Raw genomic sequence first — 22,449 nt, 5'->3', positions numbered from 1 at the left:
AAGTCAAAAAATGAATGATGTTCTGTTCTCTTTTCTTCACAAACTTGTTAAAAGCTTGGCCCACAATTCTTTCCCTATTCTCTGCATACATTAGTACATTTTCACTGAACAAGCAAATACTTGGGTTAATGGACCTGTCACAAACATCATTAAGTTTTCATTAATTCAATTTCCCTGACAGTGGACATTTTAATCTAACAAGCCACTTCAGCTTGACACTGTAACTTTTTTGCTGTTGATTCTTTAGGGCTATCACCTAATAGCTTTGCAGGTGAAGTAATGCAATCAATTTGGGGCCTCATAGCTAAAAGGGACAACTGATGGTTGCAAAATTAATTTTTTTGAGTGATCAATAGTGTGTACGATTTCCATGGAAGGAGATATTCATCTAGAAGATTCACTGCTCCTTGCAACATATCACATCTGATATAAATGGTCCCATTTCAAAGGTCCCTGGGGACATAGTTTCTTCTGTGACCATATTGGGTGCAAAGGTTGAACATTAATAAATTTAAAAAGCAGTGTAATATAGAGAGGTACAAGTACTGGACTGGGAGTTGGAGGATTTGGATTCTAATTCCAATTTTAGTGGAGTCCTGCTGTTGGACCTTAGGCAAGTTACTTAACCTCTCAGAGTCTTAGTTTCCTTCGTCCGTTAAGTTGGGATATTAATAATGTTACAAATTAATTATGGTGTTTGTTAAGCATTTAGTTTACCTCTTTTTTGTGTGTTAAGGACTGGGGTAGATACAAGGTTTTGTAATTGGAAAGGGGATCATCTAGACTGTAAGCTCGTTGTAGGCAGGGAACATGTTTGCTAACTCTATTGTACTTTACTCTCCCAAGTGTTAGGTATAGTGCTCTGCACATAGTAAGTGCTCGATAAATACCACTGACTGATTGAACAGGTTCTACTGATAAATATGGTAGAGCTCATGCAAATGTTGTAGGCGCAGGAGAATTTTTGTGGGAGGAATGATTCTTGAGAATAATGTGCAAGTTTGATTTTCTGGGGACTACTGCTAACCTAAATTCAAAAGCCTTTGGTCAGAATTACAGTAGGCAAGAGTACCTCACAGTGGGGAAATTGCTCCCTGAATGCACGAGCAGATTCCAAAGCAGCTATTGACATGCTCTCCCCGCTTGGCCAAAGCAAACACCCTGGGCTTTTGGTCAAAGGCAAATCACTTACCCAGCTGTGGACCGGCTTTATTCTGCAGGGGTGGCAGGTGTCTTGTCACCAAGTGAATCCACTTCACTGGTTGATGCTGGCCTTCAGATTTAGAAGAGGCTTTTGTGGTTGAAGTTGATGTTGTGGATGGGGAAAAAGGTCAAGGACACAGTACTGTCAGGCTCAGGCAGCTTGCAATGGAAAGAGGCATAGATACTCAATGAACAAGTCAGGCAGACTTTGAGGGGGATGGATTTCCTCTGGCTCTGTCTGAGAAGTCATGTTTGAATCTGCGTTTCCAAGCTCCCTGCTCTTGGCTATGAATAGCAGAAAAGTGGGAGAGGTGCAAGAAAGTATTGACTGGGGAAAAGAAGCAGCACTTGGTTTTTTAATCTTGGTTCTGCCCTTTATTCCCTTTGAGGGCTAAAGAGAGCTACACAGGCTTTCCTGCCTCAGTTACCCAATCTGTAAAATGGGCTGAATAAATCCAATGATTGGCCTATCTCACTGGACAGTGGTGAGGCTTAATGAGCACCTGGGTTCCAAGAAAGAACTGCTTTCAGAGCCAAGGAAAAAGTCTGTGAGCTAGCCAAGAAAAACTAGTCTGCTCTGTGAGATAATTTTAAATAGGAGCATCCAAGTGAGTGCATGGGAGAAAAATGTAAATGAAAACCAGCTACTGTTCATTCCCATTAGTATATGTTAACCCCTGATCCATTTATGCCAGAAGGGTAGATATAAAAATTCCACTCACTCTCACTGTACACTGAGCTGTCAAAACTGGGTGAACCCAAGACTGCATAAACTGTTCTGCCCTTGTTAGAAACCTCCCCTCTGAAGATTTTTGTACTTTCCAAACAAAAAGCTTTTGTTTCTGTCTAGCTTTCATGACTTTCCCTTAGCACATATATTCTTGCTTTTGCTTGGGAATAAATGATGGAATTACTTTCTCTGTTCCCTTAAAGTCATCGTTTTCTAAATAGGAGCATCTTAAACTTTCAGGGGTGGAGTGGGGGAATAATAGGAACAATTGTAACAGACAGCTTTGTAAAAAATAATAGGTTAAGTCATGACAGCTTCTAAAGGCATCAGGATTAGGAAAGGGACACTTATTTTTATGGTTCTTATTAAGCACTTACTTTGTGCCAAGCATTGTTCCAAGCACTGGGGTAGATACAAGTTAATCAGGTTGGATACGGTCCCTGTCCCACATGGGGCTCACACTCTTAATCCCCATTTTACAGATGAGGTAACTGAGGCCCAGAGAAGTGAAGTGACTAACCCAAGGTCACACAGCAAATATGTGGCAGAACTGGGGTTAGAACCCAGATCCTTCTGACTCCCAGGCTCATGCTCTATCCACTAAGCCACACTGCTTCTCCCGTTTCGTTGGTTAGACACTTGCTCCAACCAAACCGATGGGTGGAGATACAACTTCCCAGCAAAGATCCATCGTGTACTGTGTATCACGCAAGTAGCCATCTTCCAGAAATACCCTATAAATACAAGGTTCAGGTGATGATGATTTCCTTTATTTGAGAGATTTAATAATTGTTCCCATGACTCTCTATTGCTAGTGCTTTTTCCCTCTTCCACCAACAACTTTCTTAAAGCAGATCCCTCTGGCTTCAAAGGGACCACCATAATCATGCACCAGTGAGGAAGGACACAGTTTACTTTACTGTCACTTCTTCAGGCAGCAGATGGTAAGCAGATGGAAAGAAGATGGAATTCCTTTCCACCAAGAAGATGTGCAGACTCCAGATAGTAGTTGGTTTAAGAGGAACTTGGAAGTATCTGTGGCAGATTGTCCATCATGGACTCCCTGTGGGGGTGGGGGGTGGGAGGGGTGGCGTAGGTATAATAGATTGTTTATTCGGATTATCTGTAAAAATTTATTAGTGTGTATTAGCATGTAGGCAGGGATCATTTCTACCAACACTACAGTACTCTCCCAAGTGCTCAGGACAGGGTTCTGCTCACAATGAATACTCAATAAGTATTGCTGGCTGATTTTAGGCAGGAAACAAGCCTCGGGCTACTATTGAAGTTGTACAGTTTGCTGCATCCAGGGGGCATTCAATAGATACCCTTACTACTACCGAGGGAACGTAAGAGAGGTAGAAGGGGAGGTTCAGGTTGGTAAATGGTCCATCCCTGCCTCTAAGGAGGGCTAGACTTTGAGTTGTGAAAGTGATGATGTGCTCAAACATAGCACTTCATACAGTGTAGTGCTTAGTGTAGTGTTTAGTACAGTGCTCAAGTACTTACTACAGTGCTTTGCACACAGTAAGTGCTCACTATCCATGATTGAATTAATGAATTGATACACACACTCCCCGAGGTCACGAGCATCCCTCTGGGGGCCAGGTGAAGGGCAGAGAGCAACCCCCAGCTTTGCTCCTTGTTAGACTCCCCGATGTCACAAGCATCCCCCGGGGAGACAAGGGACCATTTAGACTGTGAGCCTGTCATTGGGCAGGGATCGTCTCTGTTGCCGAATTGTACATTCCAAGCGCTTAATACAGTGCTCTGTACATAGTAAGCGCTCATAAATACTATTGAATGAACATATTCCCTGTGGGGAGGGCAGAGCAAGTCTTTTCTTGCTGTCTGCTCAGTGGTTCCTTCATTAGCAGGATTTCTTGATCATCTACTATGTGTGAGCACTGAACTAGGTAGTTGGGAGCACACAACAAAATACAAAAGATAAAAGAAAAGCAGCGTGGCCCAGTGGATAGAGCATGGGCCTGGGAGGCAGAAGGACCTTTGTTCTAATCCCAGTTCTGCCAATTTTCTTCTGTGTGACCTTGGGCAAGTCACTTCACTTCTCTGGACCTCAGTTTCCTCACCTATAACATGGAGAGGAAGACTGAGCCCCATGATGTGTCAAACCTGATTAGCTTGTATCTACTCCAGCACTAAGTACAGTTACTTAGTACAAGTAGCAAATTCCATAAAAAAAAAAGACACAGTCTCTCTTCAAGGCACACACAATCCAATGAGGGAAGCAGACATAAATTTCCTCTTGTTCCCAAACATATAATGGCAGCAGAAGGAAAAACATGGCTATAACCTGCCATAGCAAAAGTAAGCCAAAAATTGAATGAATAGATGAATCTGGGAATAAATATATCAATTAACACATAAATGCTAAAGTGGCTGGTGGCAGATGAGTCATTGGTATAGGGCACCCTTTGTAGCCTATTGCCTGACTTCAAAGGGCTTTCTGAACCAACAAATGGCCAAGGTATCTGGAGGGGGCAGAGGACCTTGCCCCTGCTAATTCAACTCCAGGGACTGATCACTCACTCAATCAATGGTATTTATTGAGAGCTTATTATGTACTGAGTACTGTACTGAGTACTTGGGAGGGTACAATGAATTAGCAGAGACACTATCCCTGCCCATAAGGAGTTGTGGGAAATGGGCTGGATGCAGGAAATGCTAAAGAAGGTTGGGACTTCTGGGGCTTTCTAATGCTGACTGGAGAAGCTGGGGAAGAAGGACAGGCAAACAGCCGAGCTCCTGGCAAGGAGAGGAACCCAGTGAGTCTATGGACAAGTGAAATAACCTTTGAGAACACATAAAAACAGCGATAATAGCTCAGGGGAAAATGTAGGATGAGAGACAGATTTGCATTTTTTGCCTTTGTGACCTAATCATTTGGAGCCTCGCTATCTGATGTAAGCTTGTTACATAGTTCTGGCTCTTGATGCTTTTATAAATTCCTTGAACTCAGCTTTAGTCTAGTCACTCACCTTGAGCAAGGTGCAGAGGGAACAAGTGTTGGATGGGGTGAAAGTCAAATAAATCCAATATACTTGGGCAGCATGGTGATGTTAAATGCTTCTTTCCAGACTGAATGCTCCTCTCACTTGCTTTCCAAGTTCCTTCAAGGGTCTTGACCAGCATCTCTCCCTAATCAATCTATCAGTAATATTTATTGAGCACTTACCATGTAAGAAGCATTGTATTAAGCACTTGGGAGAGTCCAATATAACAGATGTGGTAGACCTGTTCCCTGCCCACAACTAGCTTACAGTCAAGAGTATACAGCCCAAGCCACCAGAGATTCCCCATGAGCCAATCAGGCCAATCTGCTATGGCCAGCCCAAAGCAAGAACAAGAGCCAGTGTGACCCCCAACTCGATCCAACAGCCACTCTGGTGACATAGCCAGGGGGGACCCAGACTCCTCCGAAATTGGAGAGACTATGTCAAGCTCAGCAGACCAGGCTCTGTGGAGGAAAGGTGCCATGGAGATCAATCTTCTGCCACATTAGATGCTCAATGTTGGGCGGGGGAGAGAGGCACGAAGGTTGTGGAGAGAGAAGGAGAAAGACGAGAATGGAGAAGTAGAGGGAAAGGAATGGAGCAATGAGAGGAGGAGTGGGGGAGGAAGGAGATGAATGGAGGAAGAGAAAGGAGAAGAGGGGAGTGGGGAGAACGATGTAGCCCGGGAGGCTATGGTGTTCAGTGGCCAGTAACTGCACCTCCACACGCAGACACCCAGATGTGCTTTACATTATGTATGTTAACTCTGGCACATGACATAATGCAATGAAGTCATACAGAATATATTGCATCTCAGTAGAGACGGCCTCCGGCCTCAAACCCACCACTACCCTGCACATTACAGAAACACTGTAGCAGAGCATCCTGGGCCGTGACCCCAACTGCATATCCAGGTGTGGTGGTTTACCTCAGGAAGAATAGGGTACCTTACCCAACTCCCTGGAGGATTGGCTCTTCCCCTGCAAATGCCTTCCCTCACTTCCCAGCAGCTTTTCACTTTGGCCAGATGATGTAACCACCGAGGATACCCTAATTCTGACCATTCATCATCCTGTCTTGATCCTGTCCATGAAGAGCAAAAATCCATCGGCCTGGATGGCCCAAACGAACCATCTGTTGTTATCTTCGGAGCAAGCAGCCCATTCCTAGCTAAAGAGGACAGAATGAATCACCAGCCCTATCTATGGGGAGGGTTTCAGAGCGGCTGGCCTGCTGAAGCAATTACCTATTTGTCAGCTGAGAATTCAGTTTCAGCTGGGACGCTCCTCCGGAGAAGTTGCTTTTTTTTTGGAGGCCGGGATTTCTCAACTGGCATTTGCAATTTCCCCCTAATCTGTTTGCATTTTCCCTGTGGCTCTTGGGTTCTAAAAAGGGAGATAAAGAACCTCCAAATCAGGTAGTATTAAATCAACCTTCTTCCTCTCATTCTGGGATATTTTGAAAAAGAAAGTTTCCAGAGGCTGGATGTTCTGCCTGACGTTTTGGCAGTTTTGAACTTTAAGTGATGCATTTAATTCTGTTAGATACATTCTTCAGGAAGAGTCTGTATGGACATAATTGCTGCATATTTCATTAGGTGAGCTGATGGAACTTTCAAGTGTATATCCCTACACAAATTAGACTAGCTTGGATTGTGGCATTAGCATTTAAAAATCATTAGGGATGGAATTAAATTTCCCTTTGTGGAGGCTGACAACAGTTCACTGCTCCAAACAGTGGACTATGTAATCACTTAACTGGGTAAATCACACATTTTATCACTGACTTATTTGTGCAAAGATGTTTTCTCACTGCAAGGTGTGAAAGTTACTGCTTTCTTATCAGCCATCAAATATACAAAGTGGCATAAACAAACAGCTTCTTGGAGAGTTAGAAAAATCAGCATCCTCCCTTAGAGAAAATCCCCATATAATTCTTTCTGTTCGATGCTCTGCAAGCAGTGTAGTGTGGCCTAGAGGAGAAGCAGAGAGAAGCAGCATAGCAGAGTGGATAGAATATGGATCTAGGAGGCAGAAGGTCATGGGTTCTAATCCCAGCTCCTCCACTTGTCTGCTGTGGGGCCTTGGGCAAGTCACTTCATTTCTCTGGGCTTTGGTTCCCTCATCTGTAAAGTGGGGATGAAGACTGTGAGCCCCAGGGCTTGTGTCCAACCTGATTGGCTCATATCCACCCCAGCGCTTAGTACAGTGCTGCCACAAGGTAAGTGCTTAACAAATATGATTATTATTACTATTAATAATAACTATAAGAGCAGGGGTCTCAGAGACAGGAAATTTGGGTTCTAACCCCAGATCTGCCATGGTCTACTGTCTGACCTCGGACGAATTGCTTAACTTCTCTGGGCCTCAGTTTTCTCATCTCTAAGATGGTCATAAGAAACCTGCTCTTTCTACCTCTTAGCAAATGAACCCCAATATGACTATTTTTCAATCAAGAAATCAGTGGTATTTATTGATCAATCAAACTTAGAACACTGTACTAAGCACTTGGCAAAGTACAGTACAACAGAGATGGTAAAAGTGATCCCTGCCCACAAGGAGCTTCTAGTCTACAGGGCGAGGTAGACATTAAAGTAGATTAGGGATAGAGGAAATAGAGCATAAGAACTTTTACATAAGTATTGTAGGGTTGGGGTGAGTTTCAAAAGAGCTTAAGGGATACACAGCCAAGTTCATATTCAAAACTGAGGGGAGGGTAGATGGGGAAATAAAAGACTTAGTTGGGAAGGCATCTTGGAGGAGATGTGGTTTTTGGATGGTTTTGAAGGTGGGACTGTCAGATATGAAGGAGGGAAAATGTGGGCAAGAGGTTAGTGGTGAGACAGATAAGATGGAGATACAGGGAATAGGTTGGTGATAGAGGAGTGGACCACTGCCTCCATGGTTTAAACAACCACCTTCATGTGAGTGACTCTCAAATCCACCTTGCTAGCCATGACCACTCTGTCCCTCTTTAATCTTTCATTTCCTCCTGTCACCAAGATATCTCTACATGGAGTTTCCACCTACAACTCAAGTTCAGTAGGTTCAAAGCTGAGCTCTCACCTTCCCTCCCAAAACCACCTTTCCACCTAACTTTCCCATCACAATTAACACCACAACCACCCTCTCTGTCTCTCAAACCCCAAACCCCAAATCTTGGGATTATCCTTGACTCCTACCTCTCTTTCAACCCCCACATTCAGCTGGCCACCTGATCTTGTTGGTTTATTCATTTTATGATTCATGGCTGTAATTTCATCTATACAACTCTCTATTTCTTTTAGGGAGAAGACTGAGGTGGATTCAGGGAGAGTTAGGGAATTGTTAATCTAGCATTTCTAAACCCCACTGTGACAAGGTACAATTTTTGTACAATGAAATCTATGGAAAACCAGACTACTCTTGAATAAAGCACTGCTACAGAAAATTGTCATTTTAATGAGGCATGGGGCTGAGAGACCCTGCCCACTTAGCACAAATCAAGCACCTTAGTATAGTGGGTGCTCCACAGTGGGCTGCAATTTCAGGGTCTGCCCATTCTGATTTTGTCTTCATTCTTCCATTTCTAAGTGACCTATTTCATGGGTCAGATGGCCATCAACTTTTTATTTTGAATGTGGGACAAAAAAGGGTTTAGAGATTTTTTTTTTGGGGGGGGGGTGGAGGAGACAAACCACAAAGAGTTAATGGTCCATCAAGCCACCATTTGGGTTCCTTTCATCCTGATTGGAAACTCTCAAGTCTTGTCAGAGTCCTTGGATGAGTAAGCCTGGGGTGCCAGTTCAAAATATTGTGGGGCTGATTAGTATAGTGCTTTGTACACAGAAAGCACTCAATAAGTATCACTGATTGATTGATTGATGACCTTCATTGACCCCATGAAGTTGGTATCTCTAGTTAGAAATAAAAAGTTCTCCAAAGGCCTGAGCTATTGAACTTCTTCACAATAGCAACATGGAAATTGAAGCACTGATTGATGTGGCTATGGACAGGCAGGTTATAGACACCAATCTCTGAACCTGGAACTTGGGCTAATTCCTCAGTAATACAGGGGTGGGGGATGGTTGTCTTATCCTTTATGCTATTACCACACTCTTTTCCTGCAGTTGCCCCTGAAGATCTGGGGACTGGGGAAAACTGAGGAGAAATATAGTTGTTCCAGCAGGTGCGTTGTGCATCTACCTGTCAGAGAAGCATGGCCTAAGGTTACTGTGATGGGAAAACGCTCCTCAGATAAAAATCAGACCAGTTTGCAGAGTGTAACTTCTGAGAATCATTTATTTTTAGTAGTTAATTTAATCCTCTTTCTCCCGCCAATATATTACAATTTTGATGAGGCATGGCTGACAAGCCCTGTCGGTATAAAGCATTACATGGTGTACTAACTGCCTTATTTTATGAGGAAAGGGACTATCTGCAATATGCTAATAAAATCATAATTGCCTTGCAGTTGTTTTCCCCCCACAGCAGTGATACTGCCAGGAAAACAAATTGCTCCAGGATCCTTGATGAGAAAAGAGTAGATGAGGAGGACTGAGGGTGGGGGACAATGTTTTGGTGTGAGACTAATCAAATGTGGATCTGTCACATTAGTCACAACTAAAGAGGCAGCCGAATCTTGAAATAATTATGAATATAAATTTCCCGTAAAAGCTTTTTCCTCCAATGTGTCTTACAAGACTCCTGATTTATTTGCTTAGGAAATCACCACGTGTCTGAGTTTCCTTGGCAGAGCTGAATGGCTGGGATGGAAAATAACTTCTCTTCAAGAAAGCTTTTGACTGAGGTGGGCTGGCTCTGACTGGGGAAAACATCTCTCTTTCCTGACTCTTTGAAGATCTGCCTGTGGGGACTGTCTCTTAGAGTAGTAATAACATTTACTAAGTGCTTACTGTGTGCAGAGCGTTATCTTAAGCGCTTGGAGAGAATGAACAGGTGGGAAATAGACATGGTTCCTGTCCATTGGGGGGCTCTTTACTACACAGATCAGTGCCCCTAACCACCCCCCAACCACACACAAAAATCTTATTTTACAGGCCTGACCCAAAACTTTGTTGCAGGTCTCCTTGGGTCACTCCAGGAAAGCTGAGGGTCTCTCCCAATAGGGTGGGCAGCGGGACAGGGTGGTCACCTATGTAATCCCAACCCATTCCCCTTGCTGGTACAGAGAGGACACTCTTTCCTCCAGGGCAGAGTGATAGGGAGTGGATTTTTGGGAGGGGGTGTTATCCTAGGAGGGAGAGAAGAATAGGAACAGGAGCAATAAGGGAAAAAAAGGAGGGACAGGGCAGCCACAGGTTGGACTATGGTGCCACTCAATCAATCACTTACTTTGTGCAGAGCACTGTATTAAGCACTTGGGAGTTGGTAGATGCTTTCCTTGCCCACAAAGAGCTTACACTCCTGGCCTTGGCTGATTGACAGCTGTGGCCCAACTGCTCATTCATTCAGGTAAGCAATCAATCAATCATATTTACTGAGCACTTCTCCAATGCTGCCGACCCAATCCTGCGTTCTACCTCCTCACCGCTGCTAAATTATCCGAAGAGACCAGGAATTTTGCTTCAGGGTTGGGTCAGTAAAATGCAGGTTTTAGGTCTCTATTTTTATAATGATCTGGGACAAATTCCTCCCTCATTCTGTCACCACTCTGGATATCTCTGTTTTATCTCCTAATCTGTTAGAAAATATGAATATCTGTATTAACATTAATACTACTGAATGAAACATCCTGGATTCTGAGCACTGAAATGAGTTTGAGGTAACTACAAAAAAAGGAAGGGATATTGTTCATGTCCTTGAGGAATTTAGAATTTAAAAGGGGGTCTGGAGGGCCATCCCCACTGAATAATGAGGTAGCCAAAATATGGGGAGTCCAAGTGACTCCATCATTATAGTCCTAAATGTTTATTAAGTTCCTACTGTAGGCAGAGTGCTGCAATAAGCACTAGAAAAATACAGGTAGAAGTGATAGTCCTTCTCTTCTAGGAGGTCACAGTCCCATAAGGGAATGAAAACACAAAGGGAATGAAATGGAGTTCTTATTGTGTGCAGATGCTATTTAAGTTCAAGGAATAATACTGATAAAAAACCACAGAAACAATAATGATATCTATCCCCCAAGACTGAATGGAGGGTGAAATTGTGACCTTCCTTCAAGGGAACTGTGCCCTTCCAGAGAGTTCTTGGGTACACAGATCACTCACTTCCTGAATTCCTTCTCTTTCAGTCCATTCCCAAGTGCTTAGAATAGTGCTGTGCACACAGTAAGCATTCAGTAAATACAACTGATCGACTTGTGTACTGCACAAACACAATACTAGGCTTAGTGTAGTGGTGTAATAAAATCCATGTAACTGAAAATAAGAAATGCACCCTCAATCAATCACGTTTACATCTGAGTACCAATTCCCCAGGCCGAATGTAAATGGCACATGATTCGAAAAGCAAGCTGGCCTGTTGGCCTCGTGTACTGACTGGTTCCTCCTTTGTCAATTAAATCATGAAGAAAATTCAGTTTTAAAGTTTTGCATTCAGTCCAAGAGTTGGTCCCATGAGTTTGGCCCCAAGCACATCATTGAAACAATCTCCCAAATTGTCTAGGCAGTATCCTGAAGAAGTAAAGCAGAAATGGGACATAGAAACTAGTGCCTATGGTGAGACTGCCACTAAAAGCTTGGAAGGGTTTGTAAAGAGCTTCCTCCAGCTATGAAGAGACGTTACTGGTGGCCTGACTGGCTCTTCCAGGAAGAGGCGACCAGGTGTAATTTTGCCCTAATGAGAAGTCTCCTCAGTCCAGAGAATTCAAGATTCTTTAAAGAGAAAAGGAAGTAGCCCATTTCTGACCAGACCACAACAACTCAGGCTGTTAGGCAGAGGGATTGTCAGGAGCTTCAAGCCCTAGGGAGCCAGGGCCACTCAGAGAGGTTCAAAATCATCCCTGAACCCAAAGATTCCAGGGGAAAAGAGAGGTATTTTAAAGGTGGACCTACCGCACCAGTGCAACCCCCATTCTTTAAAGTCCTCCACCTTGGCCCACGCCCAGAACCGATGACCCCACCCTGGGCAATATGACCCTGACTTCCATACTCTCAGGGCCGGGTTTGTTAGTAGAGCCCAGAGCCTGCATTACTGCATTTACCACAGACATTAGTCCAGGGGTTCCCTTAGACCCCACTCATGAAGCGTGGTAATGTGTTTATAAGATCTTCATGCCAAGCATTTAACCAGAGTTGTTTATTCTTTCTGGTGTATAATTGAGGCAGCTGCATGTCAACATAATACCATTCATTTCTTAAAAAAGATAATGTCTACTAATTGTATTATTATGTTTGGAGATCACAAAATCATACTGCAAGTGGACCTTGGGCACAATTTCAACTCACATTACAAAGGCACTCGTTATTGAATGCAAAATTAAACCACAGAGAAGGATGGTTGCAACTGGTGGATTAAATTTAGTTAGGTAAAACGTTTGACTTGATCAATTTAGGTTTGGTTTGATCAATTTAGTGGTTGATGCCTTTAAAAAGCCCCTCATAGGTTCAGTTAATGAAGGTGGAGTTTTTAATAGCCTTTGAGGACATTGTAAATTATGCCAAGAACTGAGACATAGCTTCATTGCCAAAGAAGCCGTTCTAGGACTAGGATCCCTCGAAAGACTATGGAGGTGGAAATACGGATTCTATTTTCGAGTACACTCCTCTGCTTGTGTTGTGAATGTCCTGTGAACCCCAGTAGGACATGTAAAGAAGTCAAGGACTCTTACTCTCTATACTGAAACTCAGATTCTAGATGGGGTTGAGCTCTTAAATCCTTTTTTTAAAAAATTTGGAGTAAAAAATTACCCTTCAGACCTTCTTGATTATGCAGTGTGGGTAGGTTTTTTTTTAATGTTACAACTGTTGGTTTGACACAGTGTAGCATTACTGATGTTATCCAAGAGGTAGAGATGTTTGAAAGTTTCCTTAGCCTGAAAATAGGAAACAATTATCTATCCTCATGTTCACTAACAGTACTGACTAGCTACTCTCTACCTATTTATATATTTTAACAATGTGTCATTTCACGTGCAGAATTAAGATTGCTTCCTAAAATAGACAGTAGATGGAATCCAAAAGAGTGTAATAAGAGGTGGTCAGCTAAGTGATGTGGTAATTAAGACTACCACTGTTCCATAGTTAACCTTTTTTTAAAAAGTTTTATCCCTTTTTATAGCAGTATAAAACTTGACATTTCAATTTTTACAGAACGTTAAAAAAAACCCCAGCAAAACAAAGTTGAACTATTTTTGAACTGCAGATGGGTGAAAATGAATTTCTAGATTCACGTTTGGCTCACCAAATTATCTCTTTTTAGTATATAAAAAAGTCTAGTATCTCTGGGTGTTTGCAAAACTTCACTTTAGGGTAACCATGAAAGCAACTGGAAACAGCAATCTTTCCATAATGCGATGTTTCAAATTTTGAAAAAAAATTCATTTGTGACTGAAATCAGATGAACATTTCCAGCAAATCTCCAAAGCTGTTATTTTAAATATACAAATAAAGAGCAGAAATGAAAAGAACCAACACAGTGAGTGGAAGTATGGTATGGTGAACTTCTGGATAAGATGCTGATGTGTTTGACTTTTTTTTGACTGATAAGTTTGCAAGCCTCTTTTATGCTCTTCCCCATTCCATCATTTTTCACCTTTGCTTTAATTCACATGAAATGGCACAACAGGATCACAAACCCCAGCTTTCTGGAATGAAGTCAGATCAGCACTGAAACAATCCTCATCGCAGCACACCTTAACTGGGTGGGACACATCAGGACACCTAAATAACTAGTATGGACTGAATGGAGTAACCTTAAACAGGATGTACAGAAGTAACCAATCAATGGTATTTATTGAGTTATTACTGTGTGCTGAGCACTCTACTAAGTGCTTGGGAGAGAACAATACAACAAAGTTGGTAGGCACCTTGCCAAACGACAAGCTTACAGCCTAGAGGAGACGTCCAAACCAGATGCTCACTAATTCATATGCTTTCATGAACGTGATTCAAAAATCTCTACGATCTCTGAGCCTGCAAAATGGGGCAAGAAATGTCAACAGAGTGGTTTTGATCCAATCATTTCCAGATCCTGGATTTACCTCCTGTACAGTTCACTCTCAGAGGCCACTCAATCATTCCATTGCAGATGGCCTGGAAATCTAATCACATGTTATCCCAGAAGTGTTAACTCAGAGTAGTACCTCCCCGAAAATAGTAGTAATAGTAATGATATTGAGTGAACACCCCTAAGATGCAATGCTAAGGACCTGGGTAAACTATGAAAACCAAAACAGATAAAATGACTGGATCTACAGTTGGGCGTAATCCACCACTATGAACGGAGGACCAAATGCCATGTCAAGCATGGGCCTAGATCTCAACTGCCCTGGGGCATCTGAATATTATGCTTCTTCCAAATATTTAGGTTGCTGAATGAAAACACCTATCAAGGAAAATGACTCCCACACTGGAACATTGGCTGGGCTCAACTGAAAAATAATCACTTCTATTCATTCAATCATATTTATTGAGGGCTTACTCTGTGCTAAGCACTCTAAGCACTAGGGAGAGTGCAAAACAACAAAAAAATGGGCACTATCCCTGCCCACAACAAGCTTAATCTTCCCTTAAATCTCTGGAAAATAAAACCTGTCAAAAATAGATCTTTCTCCACTGCTCTGTTCAGGTAGAAAAGAGTAGATTTTCCAGGTTTGGATAAATTCATGCATTAAGAGGTGCATACTGGGTTAATATAGGAAAAGATAAGGATGTAGAGGAAATATCTGGTGTGCGTCCCTAATCGTGACATTAAATGGGGGCAATCACATTATTCCTGTAAATATCCTGCTGTCGCTTTTGAGAATCAGGAGGCTGGTTCTAGTATCATTTTTGCAAATAGGGGAATGCTTCCTGAGGCTATACCATAAGTAGTGAAGGTCTCTGACCATAAAACAACTTAGGGTGCTCCATAAAGTGGACAGGAGAGGTACAAAATGACTGGATAATAATAGTAACACTACTGTAGTTGATTCCAAGGTAACTTGGCTGCAGAGTTATGGGCTATGGAAAAGCTTTAGCACTACGCCATGGTCACTTCAGCCATTAATGGATCCTGCCTGTCAAAATGAATGCTTGCTGACACCAAATAACCACTCAAGATTGTCTGAATCAGGAAACTGGAGGGTATCAACCAAGGACCAAGTCATTATCAAGTCCCTTAAAATGTCTAGGATGAAAACCCCTGGCCCCAGAAGACCCATTTTATTGACAAAGAATAGAGAAACCTGCTACCATTTTGATCTCAGTCACTTATTTCCTATATCTCATGTTTGTTTCCTAACACTGCTGTTCAACAAGGAAACCAACCCTGAAGTTGCTTGCTTTTCAATCTTCTCAACATACAGAGCCCTACAGGGATTCTCACTTTCTCTTAGGGAAAGCTGGATGTGGTGTTTTGTTAACCTAATTGTATGCATTTAATATTTTTCATATGTCTAGAGGTCTTCAGGCAATGCCTTCACCTTGAAATCCTCTAATGAATACAGGTTTATTCCATAAACTAGTCTACTATAGCATATGTGAAAACTTCCCAAGTCCTTATTCTGTAAGGCAAACAAATAGGCACCCTAAGCAGTTAAGCTCTCCTCCCCCAGTTTCTCTTTCCAACAAGAAAAAAGGTACTGGAAGGGAACGAGAAGGGTTGGCCCCTCAAATCTGTCTTGCACATACCATTCTATCTAGGCAAGAGATTGAAGTGTGATTTCTGTTTTTAGCCTGCTCTCCTAAGGCAAATCCTTTGCAGCTTTATTGGAAAAAAGACCCCTCTACTAAGAATGGAGGCAGTATTTTTAGCCCATAATCATCTTGTAGAAGTTTTTCCCCTAGCACTGAAGGAGGAAAATCACATGCTCTCACCCACATTTCCCATTCAATTAACAGGGCAGGCTGCATACATTGGTTGGTTCTTTTTCCATAGGGAAAGGCATGTGGTATGATTAAAGAATGAATTGAAACTGGGCAAAGCTGCCTTCAAAGAGCGTGCCTGAGAAGTCTGACATTTCTGTTCCTTTAACCATATTGTTCTGTTGCTCCTATTCCAATTACTGCTAGCTTATGTTTTGCTGTTTTTACTTCATTTTGCCCTTGTGCCCATCATCCATCTCTTTCCCAGGATCTTTTTCATAGAGTGCTACCCCTTGTGGACCAAGGTTCCTTCTCTAAATTAGCAACCTGGTACTTTTCCCCAGTGCTTACTTCAGTACTCTGCAAACAATAGGGACTCAGTAAAAACTACCGAAGGGATGGATGAATGAATGAAATGAATTTACAGTAAGAGGCATGATCTGCGGAGCCTGGGTCAGAGACTGATCACTATTAGAGGTGGCTACTGGGGCATTGAGAAGAGAGCATTATTAAAAAGAGGCCAGTCCTCAAGTCTAAACTGGCCCTAGAGGCCAAAGAAGAGAGTCCAGCCAGGTCTTGGTTTGTTTTAGGAAGACAAAAGCAACAGAGATGTGGACTCTCTCACTAAGCAAACTGGACTGCAAGCTCATCCTCTAGAGTGTAAGCTTGTTGTGGGCAGGGAACATGTCTACTGACTCAGTTGTACTGAATTCTCTCAAGCGCTTAGTACAGTGCTCTACATACAGTAAGGGCTCAATAAATACCAATTATTTGATTAAACAAGGGAAGGGAGTGGGCTGATAGTTGGTCTGCAGTGTTCTCTGCTTCTAGCCATGGTTTTCAAAATTGTACCAGGACATCAATAGTGTAATGAGATTAGAGAGCAATATGTTCCATTTACGGGAAGTAGAACAGACAGATTAACTAGCAGTTATCTAAAACTGCCTTCTAAAATCAAATTTCTAAAATCAAGACATCATGTTTTGTGCAATAAAAACCTGGAAAGTATGGAGAGAAATGGTTACCTAAGGACTGACTTAAAGAGGGTATCATCATGATGAATAATCAGGGCCCCAGGGATAGAGGTGATAGAATGAGGATCAATAAATTGTATTTACTGAGTGCTTACTTTGTGCAGAGCACTTGGGAGAGTACAATAAAACAGGTGGAAGATATGATCCCTGCCTACAAGGAGCATGATGTAGTGAATAGACCATGGGGCCTGGGAGTCAGAAGGTCATGGATTCTAATTCCGGCTCTACCACTTGTCTGCTGTGTGACCTTAGGCAAGTCACTTCACTTCTCTGGGCCTCAGTTACCTCATCTGTAAAATGGAAATTAAGACTGTGAGTCCCATGGGGGACATGGACTGGGTACAACTTGATAAGCTTGTTTCTGTCCCAGCACTTAGAACAGCGTCTGACCCATAGTAAGCGCTTAACAAAATATTATTTAAAAAAAAAGTCTAGAGAGAGGATTGTCGACACCACTATGTCCAAATCTAACAGATAGTGGCAACCCGTTCCAGAAAATGTACAACATTGGATTTTGGTATTGGAAAGATCAAGAATACATTGGAAAGATCAAGAATACATTGGAAAGTGGATCACATTATGAAGTTGCCATGAAGGGTAGCAAGCCTTCTGATTAAAGCACTGAGGGAAAAGGAACCGGGAAGCTTCCAGTGTGTAGAATTAATGCATTTGAAACAAATGTCTACTGATGTTCAGTGACCCTATTTAGGACCTTTTCAAATATCTGCCTGTTGGGAGGAGAAGAGAGGTGTTGGTTATATTTCCATTCCAAGACACTGCAGGCTGTAGAAATAGCTGCAAACTGAATTCTGCCTTCTTTTCTCAGGACTGGGTAAACGACACTGAAGCAATTAAGAGAAGGGTAAGTTCCAAGAGTCCTATGCTAAGACTGATTCATATTTGTCTGTTCTCATTTATTCCTTTTCTTTCAGTCTGTTCCTGTTCTTTCCCTCTACCACCATTCAAATTCATCTGAAGAATATTATTCTTAACATTTCTTAAATTCTTACAATCTGCAAGGCACTGTTCTAATCATTAGGTTAAATACAAAAAAAATAATTTAGTCACAGTACCTGTTCCACAAGGCTCTCCCATTTAAAGAGAGAAGGTATTCACATAGAACAAGAAAAAGAGAAGGACAGGCATCATGCACACTAATTCTAGGTTGTCTTCCAAGCCCTTAGTGCAATTTGCTCCCCACAGTAAGCACTCAGTAAATCCTACTGACAGACTAAGCTACTGGAAAGAACCAGCAGATGTTATCTTCTGCAGTCATATCTATTACAACTCCCCAGGCCAGCTGTCTCTCAACATGAGCCATTGGCAAGAAAGCACGCATGCCTAGTGCAAACCATCACCATGACTGAACATGCGAATTAAGCACATGTTCTACTGACGATCATTATTTTTACGGTATTGTAAAGAGCTTACCATGTGACAAGCACTGTCCTAAGTGCTGGAGTAGATGCAAGGGTTTTTTGTTTTAATTTGTTTTGCTTTTAATTGGTATTTGGTAAGTGCTTACTAGATGTCAGGCACTATATTAAGCGCTGGGGTAGATACAAGATAATCAGGTCCAACACAGTCTCTGTCAAACGTGGAATTCGCAGTCTAGGTAGGAGGGAGAATAGGCACAGAGTCCCCATTTTCCAGATGAGGAAACAGGCCCAGAGAAGTCAAGTGATTTGCCCAAGGTCGCACGGAAGGCAACTGGTAGAGTAGGGATTAGAACCCAGAAACTCTGACTCCCAGGCCCCTGCTCCTTATTATTAGGCCACACTGTTCCTATTGAGAGTAACATATCCCTTTGCTATCACCCTAAACCTTTGACTAATGTATTTTAGGAAGGCAGGCCTACACTGAGGTCTTAGTTGTTGAGAAGAGAGCAGTACTCTTTAGTACAGACTCCAGAGATAATCCTGCAGTTTCTTTGTAGATGAAATACCCATTGATTTCATCATGTATTTTTTCTCAACAGGTACACAGTTACATATTTTGACCAGTCTTGTTTTCAATATTTTTATGTCTGTCTCCCTACTACAGCATAAGCTCCTTTTGTCCAGGGAATAGATCACTTATTCATTCTAAACTTCCCTATTACAGCATTTTGGGATTTGGAGGACGGATAATGATGTTAGTATTTGTTGTCCAGCGTGGCTCAGTGGAAAGAGCACGGGCTTTGGAGTCAGAGGTCATGGGTTTGAATCCCGGCTCAGCCACTAATCAGCTGTGTGACTTTGGGCAAGTCACTTAACTTCTCGGTGCCTCAGTTCCCTCATCTGTAAAATGGGGATGAAGACTGTGAGCCCCATGTGGGACAACCTGATTCCCCTGTGTCTACCCCAGCGCTTAGAACAGTGCTCGGCACATAGTAAGCGCTTAACAAATACCAACATTAACATTAATTGGTATGTGGGGGACATGAGCCCCACACTCTCCTTATGCCCTCACTGGTCACCAGAAAGAAAAAGGAAGAGAGGGAGGAGATGTCCCAATATCCTGGTTTTCAGCAAAATACAGTCACTCAGCCTGTGACCAGCTAGGGTCCAGAGTAGTCCTGGAAGTAAATTAGAATGGGCTGGAACTTGGCTCCAGCAGAAGAAAAAGTCTTGGAATAGCTGTGCCAGTAGGAAAATTGGTAGTTGGCAGCCGTTTTGACCAGCAGGGGTGGCATCCCCACCTACTTGTGCCTGGGCCAGGGAAGGGCTGCAATGTCTGACCACGCCCCCAACCCTAGCCCCTGCTTTTTGTTGGCCATCAGCAGCTGGAGCTGGAATGCTTTGGGGACAAGAGTTGGGAGGTGGAGCCAAGGTGATGACTCCACTCCTTGCTCCAGGATGGGAGCCTTTGGGTGTGATCCAGTCCCCTCCCTTGATAGAGGGATGATGCCTGGCCTCCCTCCTGACCTGAGCAATGCCTCCTCTCTGCCACCTTGGCCCGCTGCCATCACTGCCACAACTACCACTATTAGGGTTGGACTTTTAAATTTTTTTACTTTCAGATCTGGCTCTGAGGAAGTATTTCCTAGCGGGGAGCTACTGGGGCTTTGGGAAGGGTGACAAATTGTTTCAAATGTCTGTGGCGTTGTGACTTTCAGTACAGGAGACAATCAAGTCTCATAGAATTGCACGCATGTGTGTATGTGTGCTTTTATATTTGCAAGAGGGGGCAGGGAGAGCTGATAGACATGAGGTGTTCGGACCCCTAGGCACCACCATTCACCCCAGGCCACCCCAACTCTCCTCTGCAATGAATTCTCTCAGAGTCTGCATGGTCACGGCTGGCAGCTGGACTCTTGCTGGGCAGCTGGAGATGTGCCCTTTGAGAAGCCCCTTTTGGCTCACACAATTACTGCCTCGTTCGTTTCATGACAATCAAACTAACTGCATTCCCAGAACCAAATGGGAAGCATCTGGTTAATGGCTGCCTTCAGAAAGCTGAGAAAAAAGTGCCAACTCCGCGCTGGGGACATGGCTGGAGCTGGTGGAGAAGGGCATCCCTCCAGTGAGAAAACGCTGCACGGGAGGTGGGTGGAAAAGGAAATCAAACTTATTAAAGCCCATTCATCTGGCACCATGGTCTTCACTATAGCCTTCCCTGCTTTTGTAGCTCGTGGCATTCCTGGCAGAAGAGCCCCTTGTAAAGACAATGCATTGGATTTAGAGGACATCAAGGTTTGCATAAGCTACCCAGTGGTGATTGGGCTCATTTGTTCATTCATTCAGTTGTATTTATTGAACACTTACTGTGTGCCGAGCACTGTACTGAGCACTTTTATTCCTGTCATTAATCAATTATTTCCAGAGGCGTTGGCTATACGTACTAATATTTTGAAAAGCAAAACTCATCTCTGGTGTTAGGGTCCTGCTAAAATGTGATTTCCAAAGCACTGAATTGGGTGAGGACCATATAATTATTGTTGATGCTAATTGTATCTGTTGAGTACTTACTGTGAGCATGACATGGGAAAGGCACAAAGATGATACATAAGAGCCGGTCTCTGGCCCCCTGGGGCCTCCCAGTTCAAGAACTGGTTGCGAGGGGATGGAAACTGGTGACGACAGTGTTGACCCAGATGGACTGAGAACTACAAGCCGGTCTGCAAATCCCGCAGTCCAGTGGATGCTTTTCTCCTCGCTGCTTAACTTGGCTTTCAGGCCCATCCAAGCTAAAGTGAGGTGGCTAACACCCCATGGGATGCTGACCCACAAACAGACAGGTACTTGGATCTTACAGATTTGACATGGGGAACAGGCCTGGTGCCCTTTGGGCCCACTTCCACTTCCACTCCTGGGGGCCATAGCCAAGGTAGAGCCAGTGTGGGGAAAGGACTTGGTTCCTCTCGAAGGTCCCACTGCTGCTGGAAAAATGTCCATCTTTGATGGCAAAGTAAACAACACAAGAACCTCCTGCTGGTCATTACTGAGGCCACATTGGTCAGGATTGACCTGGAAAGGCATCGAAGAGCACCCAACTGAAGCTCTGTATGCCCTACTAACTTCTGAGAGCCCCATAATGCCTCTGAGAGAGACCAAGATTCTAAGTCAAAATTGTCATTACAAAAAGGTACAGGGAAATCCTGAATGAATCCTGAATTCTGAATGTAACTACTTCATCCTGGAATGGTATTAGGAGAATAACCTGAACATGCAAACAACAAACCTGCTGGAAGTGGAAATGACACTGAAATGCTTCCCTCTGGTTAACGTGAAAATGGGTACATTTGTACAAGGCTCAAGACAGACCTGATCATGTGGGATCTAGTTTTCTGTAGGGCCCAAGCTGGGGGTCACCTGCTACAGCCAGTAACTGTTTGGCCCCTGAACCAAGCTGCCATGGCCAGCTTCTGGTTTGGCAGCAATTCTAATGGGATTCAGAGGAACTTTTGAGCTCTACCAGCTCTTCAGTGAAAGGTGACAGGTGACAGTCCAGATCTCATCAGTGAAATCGGCCCCATCCCTGAGCCTGCCTAACTAATAGCATTAATGGTGAACAAAGACATTAGCCTCCTGCTGGCTCTGCAAAGAAAATGGCAAATTAGAGAAGGCTGTTGTGCCTCTGATCCACACAGGAGGAGAGACCGCAGGCTAGCTCTGCGCCACTCAAGAAGCTGAAACGCTCTGGGAGCAGGTCAGCTGGAGCAGAGACGAAAGGAATTAGAAAAACCAGGTCTCTCCCAGAAGCCAGCAAACAGCTTCATGTCCAAGGGGTGTGAGTCTCGAAGGGTGGGTAGATTGCTCCTAATGAGCCCGAGTCCCCGGCATGCCAATCAGGAGGGACTCGCTAGCTGGGAATGATGCAAAATCTCTACTGCAGCCACCACTCTGTGTCACTGAACCCCTCACCACCTGCCTCTTCAGCAAATGAGAAGGGGTTGAAGTCAATGAGATGGGGCAGAAAAATCTATTTCCCGTAGACTACAGTACTTATGATGAGAATGTAATGATCCTTTCTTACTGTGGTCATTCTTCAATGTTCAAAGCAGAGGGATTGCTTTTCTAATAAGAGGCATCTGTGAGAGTA

The 22,449-nt window shown here is 43.3% G+C and overlaps 1 long non-coding RNA gene across 1 annotated transcript in view; it reads right to left on the bottom strand.

Annotated features, from left to right (window-relative positions):
* LOC103170938 overlaps positions 1–22,449 on the bottom strand; it is a 66,963-nt gene that overhangs the window by 8,945 nt on the left and 35,569 nt on the right. The window contains exon 2 of the long non-coding RNA XR_486495.3: positions 1,193–1,291. This is a non-coding gene — a long non-coding RNA (uncharacterized LOC103170938). The remainder of the gene's footprint in view (positions 1–1,192; positions 1,292–22,449) is intronic.

The sequence above is a fragment of the Ornithorhynchus anatinus genome, chromosome 19 (genome assembly GCF_004115215.2).
Source record: "Ornithorhynchus anatinus isolate Pmale09 chromosome 19, mOrnAna1.pri.v4, whole genome shotgun sequence".
Taxonomy (NCBI): domain Eukaryota; kingdom Metazoa; phylum Chordata; class Mammalia; order Monotremata; family Ornithorhynchidae; genus Ornithorhynchus; species Ornithorhynchus anatinus.
Note: the sequence above shows the minus strand (reverse complement) of the source record. Positions and strands in the feature narration are given on the sequence as shown.